General features: G+C 48.9%; 1 protein-coding gene across 1 annotated transcript in view; it reads left to right on the top strand.

Moving 5' to 3' along the window:
- The window catches only part of MFGE8 (milk fat globule-EGF factor 8 protein), a 31,233-nt gene that overhangs the window by 1,862 nt on the left and 21,261 nt on the right, over positions 1-8,110 (top strand). The window contains exon 2 of the mRNA XM_005886528.2: positions 300-306. The gene's annotated coding sequence lies outside the window, so the exon portion shown is untranslated. The remainder of the gene's footprint in view (positions 1-299; positions 307-8,110) is intronic.

Below are 8,110 nucleotides of genomic sequence, written 5' to 3'. Positions count from 1 at the left end.
AACAATGAAAATACATCCTGCATATCAGATATTTACATGACGATTCATAGCAGTAGCAACATTACAGTGATGAAGTAGCAACGAAAATAATTTTATGGTTGGGGGTCACCACGACATGAGGAACTGTATGAAAGGGTCGCGGCATTAGGAAGGTTGAGAACCACTGCTTTAAACAATAAAGAATTTAAATTAAAAAAAAGAAATAGAGGGGCCTGCTTCGGGGTGAGAAGAGGCTTTGTGATGACTGGGAGAAGTAAGCCCCTAAACCTGGCGTTGGAGGGGTGCGTCCAGGACAGTAGTTGGGAGGTGCTGGGGAAGCAAGCAGGAGGCTGCCATTCTAAGGCAGAGGGCTTTGGGGGACCCCCTCTCCCCACATGCATCAGGGAAGTTAGGCAACAAGAGGGCCTCCACTGGCTACTTCAGGGAGGACATGGGTTTTCAGACTGAGACGCCGCGTTGGAAAGCATGAGTGTTGCCGCAGGAAGGCACATGCAGAGATGCATGGAGTGTGAGGCATGCAATTCCAGGCGTTTGCACTGTCTCTGAGAGCCAGTGGTCTTAGCTAGGATCCCGCAAGGCGCCCTTATCACCTCTGCCTCCTGAGCCCCTGGATGCGGTCGCTGCCCTGCTGGGCTCCGAGCGCCTTCTGGTCACCTGGATGCACCTGTGGCATTCCGCACTAGGCCTGGCACACACTAAATGCCCAGCCCGAGTGAGGATGGAGAATTTCATGCATCTCAGTCCATTGCTACTAGTTAATTGTTAACTCTCCTGTACTTTCCGGGGACACTTTGCAAGTACAGGTAAGTCATCTGGATCCACTGTGGCTTGTAATTTGAGAGGTGTAATTTGTGGGGTTTTTTAAAAACATGTTTTTAGCTCTGACCGGTTTGGCTCAGTGGATAGAGCGTCGGCCTGCGGACTGAAGGGTCCCGGGTTCGATTCTGGTCAAGGGCATGTACCTTGGTTGCGGGCACATCCCCAGTGGGGGGGTGTGCAGGAGGCAGCTGATTGATGTTTCTCTCTCATTGATGTTTCTGACTCTCTATCCCTCTCCCTTCCTCTCTGTAAAAAATCAATAAAATACATTACAAAAAATAAAATAAAAAACATGTTTTTATTGATTTTTACAGAGAGAGGGAAAGATAGAAGCATCGATGAGAGAGGAGCATCACCGATCACCTGCCTCCTGCACGCACCCTTACTGGGGATGGAGCCTGCAACCAAGGCATGTGCCCTGACCGGGAATTGAACCAGCGACCTCTGGGTTTCTGGGTCAACACACAACCGCTGAGCCATGTGTTTTTGTATACCTTCCCATTTTATTTCCTTTTCCATCCTAGGAGGACAGAGGCCTTCCAGCATAATAACGTAGCAAAGTCATGCTCTCAGAGAGGTGATGAGAAAGGTCAGCTGCCCTGCTGACTTTCTCCTTGATGAATCTGAAAGGCCTGAGCCTCTTTAAAAAAATAAATTATATATTTTTACTGATTTCAGAGAGGCAGGGAGAGGGAGAGAGAGAGAGAGAAACATCAATGATGAGAGAGAATCATTGATTGGCTGCCTCCTGCACGCCCCACACTGGGGATCGAGCCTGCAACCCCGGCCTGTGCCCTGACTGGGAATCAAACTGTGACCTCTTGGTTCATAAGTGGACGCTCAACCACTGAGCCACCCCAGCCGGGCTAAAATTCCTAATAATTTTCGAGCAGAAGGACTGGCATTTTCATTTCGCACTGGTCCCCAGACAGTATGTGGGTCCCAGATGCCCCACTGCAAACATGGGAGAGCCAGGTTGAGTCCCAGTTTGGAGGCCTCAGAACTCCATGGTCTTTCCCCAACCGGTTTGGCCCAGTGGATAGAGCGTTGGCCTGCGGACTGAAGGGTCCCAGGTTCGATTCCGGTCAAGGGCATGTACTTTGGTTGCAGGCACATCCCCAGTAGCGGGTGTGCAGGAGGCAGCTGATTGATGTTTCTCTCTCATCGATGTTTCTAACTCTCTATCCTTCTCTCTTCCTCTCTGTAAAAAATCAATAAAACATATTTTTTAAAAAAAAGAACTCCATGGTCTTTGCAAATCCTAATATTTCCTCTTGGCCAGTAGGCGCTCCCAAGCTGACAAGCTCTGTGTTTGCACCTGCAGGCTCTTGGAAGGTGCCTGGAATACTTAAGGTCAAAGGGCAGGGCTACACTTGACAAGCTCAGGGGAGGGAGGCCTGCATGGTGGGCCTTACAAACACAGAGACTCAAAGTAACCACATAGGATGGTCTGAAATTAAAACTTTCCATCTTATTTTAAAATATATTTTTATTGATTTCAGAGAGGAAGGGAGAGGGAGATAGAAACTTCATTGATGAGAGAGAATCATTGATTGGCTGCCTCCTGCATGCACCCTACTGGGGATCAAGCCCGCAACTTGGGCACGTGCCCTTGACCAGAATCGAACCAGGGACCCTTCAGTCCGCAGGCCAATGCTCTATCCACTGAGCCAAACCGGCCAGGGCTGAAATTAAAACTTTCTAACTAAAAGCGAGTCATGCAGGTAGTCACCTCCTAGGCCAGTATTTTCCCTCATAAAGTTCGATCTTTTTTTTCCCCCAAATATATATATTTTTCAAATATATATTATTGATTTCAGAGAGAAAGGGAGAGGGAGAGAGAGCTAGAAATATCAATGATGAGAGCTAATCATTGATTGGCTGCCTCTGCAGGCCCCACACTGGGGATCGAGCCCCGCAGCCCGGGGATGTTCCTGGGTCCACACTCAACCGCTGAGCCACACCAGGCTGGATCTAAAGGTTGATCTTTACCTTAACTGAGCCTATTGTCTTTTTGCATCTAAAATAACTGCCTGTGGAATGTTGAGGTAATTTCCTGTTTCCAGACCCCGCGGGGCACAATCGCCCACCTGAGGAGAGACTACCAAGCCTCTCATTGTTATGTAGAAGTATCTACTTGTTTTTTTACTTTTTATGCAACCCCCAATTCTCACCACTCCCCTTTGCTTTCTCCCCCCTCCCAAATCTATCTCCAATGGATATCCTGTAACCCCCTTCTGCTTTCTCTTTTGATTATAATGTGTAAAATACGCCAGAGAATGGCGAAACTTTCCCAATCCGTTAAGATTTTGCTGCCCAGCAATGGTCAGTTTGGTTCAAATGAACTCCTCAAGATTCTTACAGGTTTGGAAGTTTTTCCCGCTGGTAGTTCCTTCCTGCCCTTTGACCTTTCAGTAGTCGAGGCAGCGGGGCAGAGCCCGTAGGTGCAAACACAAACCTTCTGCCTTCTCCTGGATTCTGCCCACCACGGGAGTGCCCCCATTCCCACAGCCTGGGAGGATTTTCACGTTTATCTACCTATCTGTGTGCATCAACTTGCTCCCACATCTCAACTCTACATCCCCAAACACAAAGATCCCGGAAGAATGTCCGCTCCCCCCTCCCCCAGCTAAACAGGGGCCGAGAAGGAAGAAGACCGCCCGCGGCTAAGAATTGCTAAGAATTTGATCGGGCCTTTACAAGTGGTCATTTCAAAGCTTCTGCCGGTTCTGTGTGTGTGTGTGTGTGTGTGTGTGTGTGTGTGTGTGTGTGTGTGTGTGTATTTGTGTGTGTGTGCCTGAGAGAAGCAGCCTTGAAGGGTCTGGCTGGTTGGGACCCTGTCTGGTGCCTGGCAGGCCCTTGGGGCTGGGGAGCAGGGTGTGAAGTATGAACTCTGTATCTGATTCAGCAATGCTGGCTGAGCTGGGTTATTGGAGAAATGAGGCTTTTCTGCAAGCCAGGTACCTGGCTTGGAAAGTTCTGGACTTGGTGTGCCAAAGCTCCTTGGCCAAAGACCAGCCCTGTCTGGCGGAAGCCCCCAGGGCAAGCATGTCAAACTCACAGCCCGCGGGCCACATGCTTCACTTATTTGGCCCGTGTTAGCCTTTGAGTTTGACATGCTTGCCCCAAAGCATTAATCAGCATTCTAGATTCTAGAAAGACAACCATGGACTCTAGAAACAAAATTCTTAAAAAAAAGACAAATATCTTTGCCTGGTCGGTGTGGCTCAATGGTTGAGTGTCGACCTAAGGAGGCTAAAAAGCTAATTCCAATGTAACCCTGATATTTGGGGGGCTAGCAATCAGAATCCATGCCAGCCAGCCCAGTGTACATTCTTGATAACCTGTAATTAAGTCATTACTTCTTTTCCAGAAACTGGTCTTGCTTCACTTATTGCAGAGGCCATAAAACTGTGAACAGTGCACTGCCCCGGAGGGAGGGTTATTAACGCTGGCCCCAGGCCAAACCATCAGATATGGCCTGGAGACCCCCAATAACCTGGTGGCTTTCTTGCAAGGCCGGAAAAAAGGACCCCGGAAGCATAATCCATATTTGCGGGACAAAGACCACAGGGAGATATAAAGAGAAGCCCCCTGCATGTTACTTTACTCAGATTTGGAAAGTTATTCCCTGAGTCCGCTGGCGCATTAAACAGTGTCCCTCCCTTTCTCTAAAAGCGTCGCTTGGTTTTTCTTTGGTCTTCCGCAACAGATGTATGAACCAAGGGGTCACAATTCGATTCCCGGTCAGGGCACATGCCTGGGTTGCGGGCTGGATCCCCAGTCGGAGGCGTGCAGGAGGCAGCCGATCAGTGATTCTCATCATTGATCTTCCTATCTCTCTCGCCCTCTCCCTTCCTCTCGGAAATCAATAAAAATGTATTAAAAAAAAAAAGAGAGAAGACAAATATCTTTGACCTGTGGATGTGCTGGGGAAGGAGTGGATTCTGGCTGAAGGCCCCTGTCCCAGGGAATTCCTCTGCTGAGGTTGGTAGAACCTTGGACAGCACAGCGGGGAGCAAGCCTGGGAAAGGAGATGTTAAGGTAAAAAACCATTGAAACCTGTAAAGAATTTTTGTGAGTTTATTTGAGCCAAACTGTCGACCTATGCTGGGAAGCAGAAGCTCAATGGATTGAGATAATGCTCCGGAGAATGGTGGGTTACATCTGTATTTATACATGGCAATCAAAGGAAAGGGAAGTAGGTGGGTTACATGAAATCCATTGGTGATAGATTAAGGAAGTAGGAGAAAGTGAAAGGGCGAGGGCTACGCCCTCCATCTTGCCCCGAATCCTCCATTTTTGGGCAGCAGCCATGTGCTCAGCAAGGACCTTCTTCCCGGAAGCCGAAGCCTCTGCTAGCCACACCTAGGATTTCTTTAAACTAACCAATGATAATCAAGGGAAGTGCGCCCCATAGACACAACCTCATCCTGTGTAACAAGACCTAGACTTGCGCCTGGCCAATCGGCAGGGCCCACAGTCCTCTCTCCGCCCCTCACTATAAAACCCCTCTCCCCACAGAGCTAGCTGGCTCTCTGCTTCCTGCCGCTGCGTCGGCGAATGGGGCAGACGGGGAGTCCGAGCTAGCTCGAATAAAGACTCCTTTGCGTCTTGCATCAGACTCGGCTGGCTCCCTGGTGGTCTATTGGGGATCCTGAAATCTGGGCATAACAGAAAGCAAAGGGGGGAGGGGGAAACCCCTGGGATAGGATAAAAAGGGAAATGATGGACAGATGCTTCTTTTACGTAGATAGATAGAGGATAGTTTAACATACTTAACAATTGATAACAATAACCATGAGGGAATGTCCTGGTGCCCTTTGTTGGGCCCCGTGGGGTCCGGAAAAAAGGAAGTTACAAGTTACCCAGACATTTCCCAGGTATGTTATCTTAGAGACAAAAAGACAATGGGCTCAGTAAAGATCTACATTGATCTTTGTCAGAGAAAATACTGGCCTAGGAAATGACTACCCACTATAACTTGTTTGTAGTTAAATATTTAATTTTCAGACCATCCGTTGTGGTGACTTTAGGTCTCTGAGTTTGCAAGACCGCCATGCAGGCCTCCCCTGAGCTGGTCAGGTCAGCATGTGGCCCCTTTTGTCCACAGAGACACCCCCAAGGGTCCTGTGAGAAGGGTTTCATGTCTTAGGGTCAAAAGGTTGGGAATGCTAGGTGACGTCATTAGGGGCTCCAGGACCTGCTGAGAACTGGAGGGTAAAACAAGATTTAGTACAAAGCATTGTTGGGAAGGAAGAATAAAAACATTTTCTCTACCCTCTTGGGTTCTGTACCTGAGGGCCTGTGAATTAAATTTACAAAAGACAGATTAACAAGAGAGTAGACTTTATTTACACACAGGCTTGCTCAATGATGACTAACTCCAAGTTGGGGTGAGAATTAGGGGCTTATCTGTCTAATTTAGCCGGGAAAAGGGAAGGGGAATAAAAAGCTTTTATGGGCCCTGGCCGGTGTGGCTCACTGGTTAGAGCCTCGGCCTGCGGACTGAAGGGTCCCAGGTTCGATTCCGGTCAAGGGCATGTACCTCGGTTGCAGGCTCCTCCCTGGCCTCGGCCCTGGTCGGGGCTCGTGCAGGAGGCAACCAATCGATGTATTCCTCTTACATTGATATTTCTCTCTGTCCCTCCCTCTCTCTTCTATTCTCTCTAAATAACAATGAAAAAATATCCTCGGTGAGGATTAAAACAAACAAAAAGCTTTCTGTCTCCTTCAGGGCCATGAAACTAAGGACCGGATTTATAGTAGGGTTATTCTCACTCCCTTTCCTGGGAGTAGACCCACCCTGAAGAGGGAATTGGTGGCGGTCCTAATTTCTCAGAAGTTTCTGTTTGTAGTCAGATAGGCAAGTTTTCAGAGGCTTCTTTTTGTATCTGTTGAATCTCAAATGTCTCTGGCTTAAAATCTTCTTTATACCAACTCTGGGCTTCTAAATGGGTCCTCACACCACACAGTTTGGCAGATGCTCAGTGAATTTTTTTTTAAAGATATTTGTATTGATTTCAGAGAGGAAGGGAGAGGGAGAGAGAGATAGAAACATCAATGATGAGAGAGAATCATTGATCGGCTGCCTCCGGCACGCCCCACACCGGGGATCAAGCCCACAACCTGGGCATGTGCCCTGACAGGATTCGAACCTGGGACCCTTCAGTCCTCAGGCTGGCGCTCTATCTACTGAGCCACACCGGCTAGGGCCCTCCTAGCTTCTTACTACCCTGCCTCACGTCCAGCTGGAGGATGAGAAGAGGGGAGGAACTGGAGAGGCTGGTGCTGGCGATGGTAGTGCTGATGGGGTTAGCCCAGCGGTTCTCAACCTGTGGGTCGCGATGCCTTTGGGGGTCGAATGACCCTTTCACAGGGGTCGCCTCAGACCATCGGAAAACACATATATCATTACATATTGTTTTTGTGATTAATCACTATGCTTTCATTATGTTCAATTTCTAACGATGAGAATACATCCTGCATATCAGATATTTACATGACGATTCATAACAGTAGCAAAATGACAGTTATGAAGTAGCAACAAAAATAATTTTATGGTTGGGGGCCACCACAGCATGAGGAACTGGATGAAAGGGTCGCGGCATGAGGAAGGTTGAGAACCACTGGGTTAGCCAGTGACCAGCACTCCTGGCCTGGATTTTACTGACACCTCGCCCTCCACCCTGCCCAGCCTGGGCGCTTGCCCCAGGCCTTCCTGAATTCCACTTCCAGGAAAGGACTTGATGTTCTTCTGGCAATGGCCTTGCTCTGGACTCAGGCGTGAGATGATGGGGTGTCCAGATGTCCAGCTGGCCCAGTTAGAAAGGCTTTGATCAGGGCCCTATAAAAATAGATCTTTCTAAGGCCTTTCTTTCACTTCCTCTCTACTCAGCAGAGCGAGTACCCACCCAACCCAGGTGTGGGCGTGTTTCTTGTCCGCAGCAGATGCAGGCTGCTGGAACCGTTCTGGGCCAGCGAGGCCACTCCCCTTGGTGCCATTAACCCCTTGGGAAGGAAGAAAGGAGACAGACTCTGAAGGAAGAAAATTAAGGCGCCTGCCCGGCCGTTGTGGCTCAGTGGTTGAGCGTCTAACCATGAACCAGGTGGTCACGGTTCGATTCCCGGTCAGGGCACATGTTAGGGTCGAGGAAGGAGGAACACACGAGGCCAAAAGGGGTAAAGAATTATGCATTTATTAGGTCACCTGGAAAACTAGATGGGCTGAGCCCCAAAATGGCCCAGCCCCCAAAGAAGGGGAGTCAGAGGTTTTTAAAGGACTCTAGGC

The sequence above is a fragment of the Myotis brandtii genome, unplaced genomic scaffold (genome assembly GCF_000412655.1).
Source record: "Myotis brandtii unplaced genomic scaffold, ASM41265v1 scaffold988, whole genome shotgun sequence".
Lineage (NCBI taxonomy): Eukaryota > Metazoa > Chordata > Mammalia > Chiroptera > Vespertilionidae > Myotis > Myotis brandtii.
This window is presented reverse-complemented; position numbering and strand designations above follow the sequence as displayed.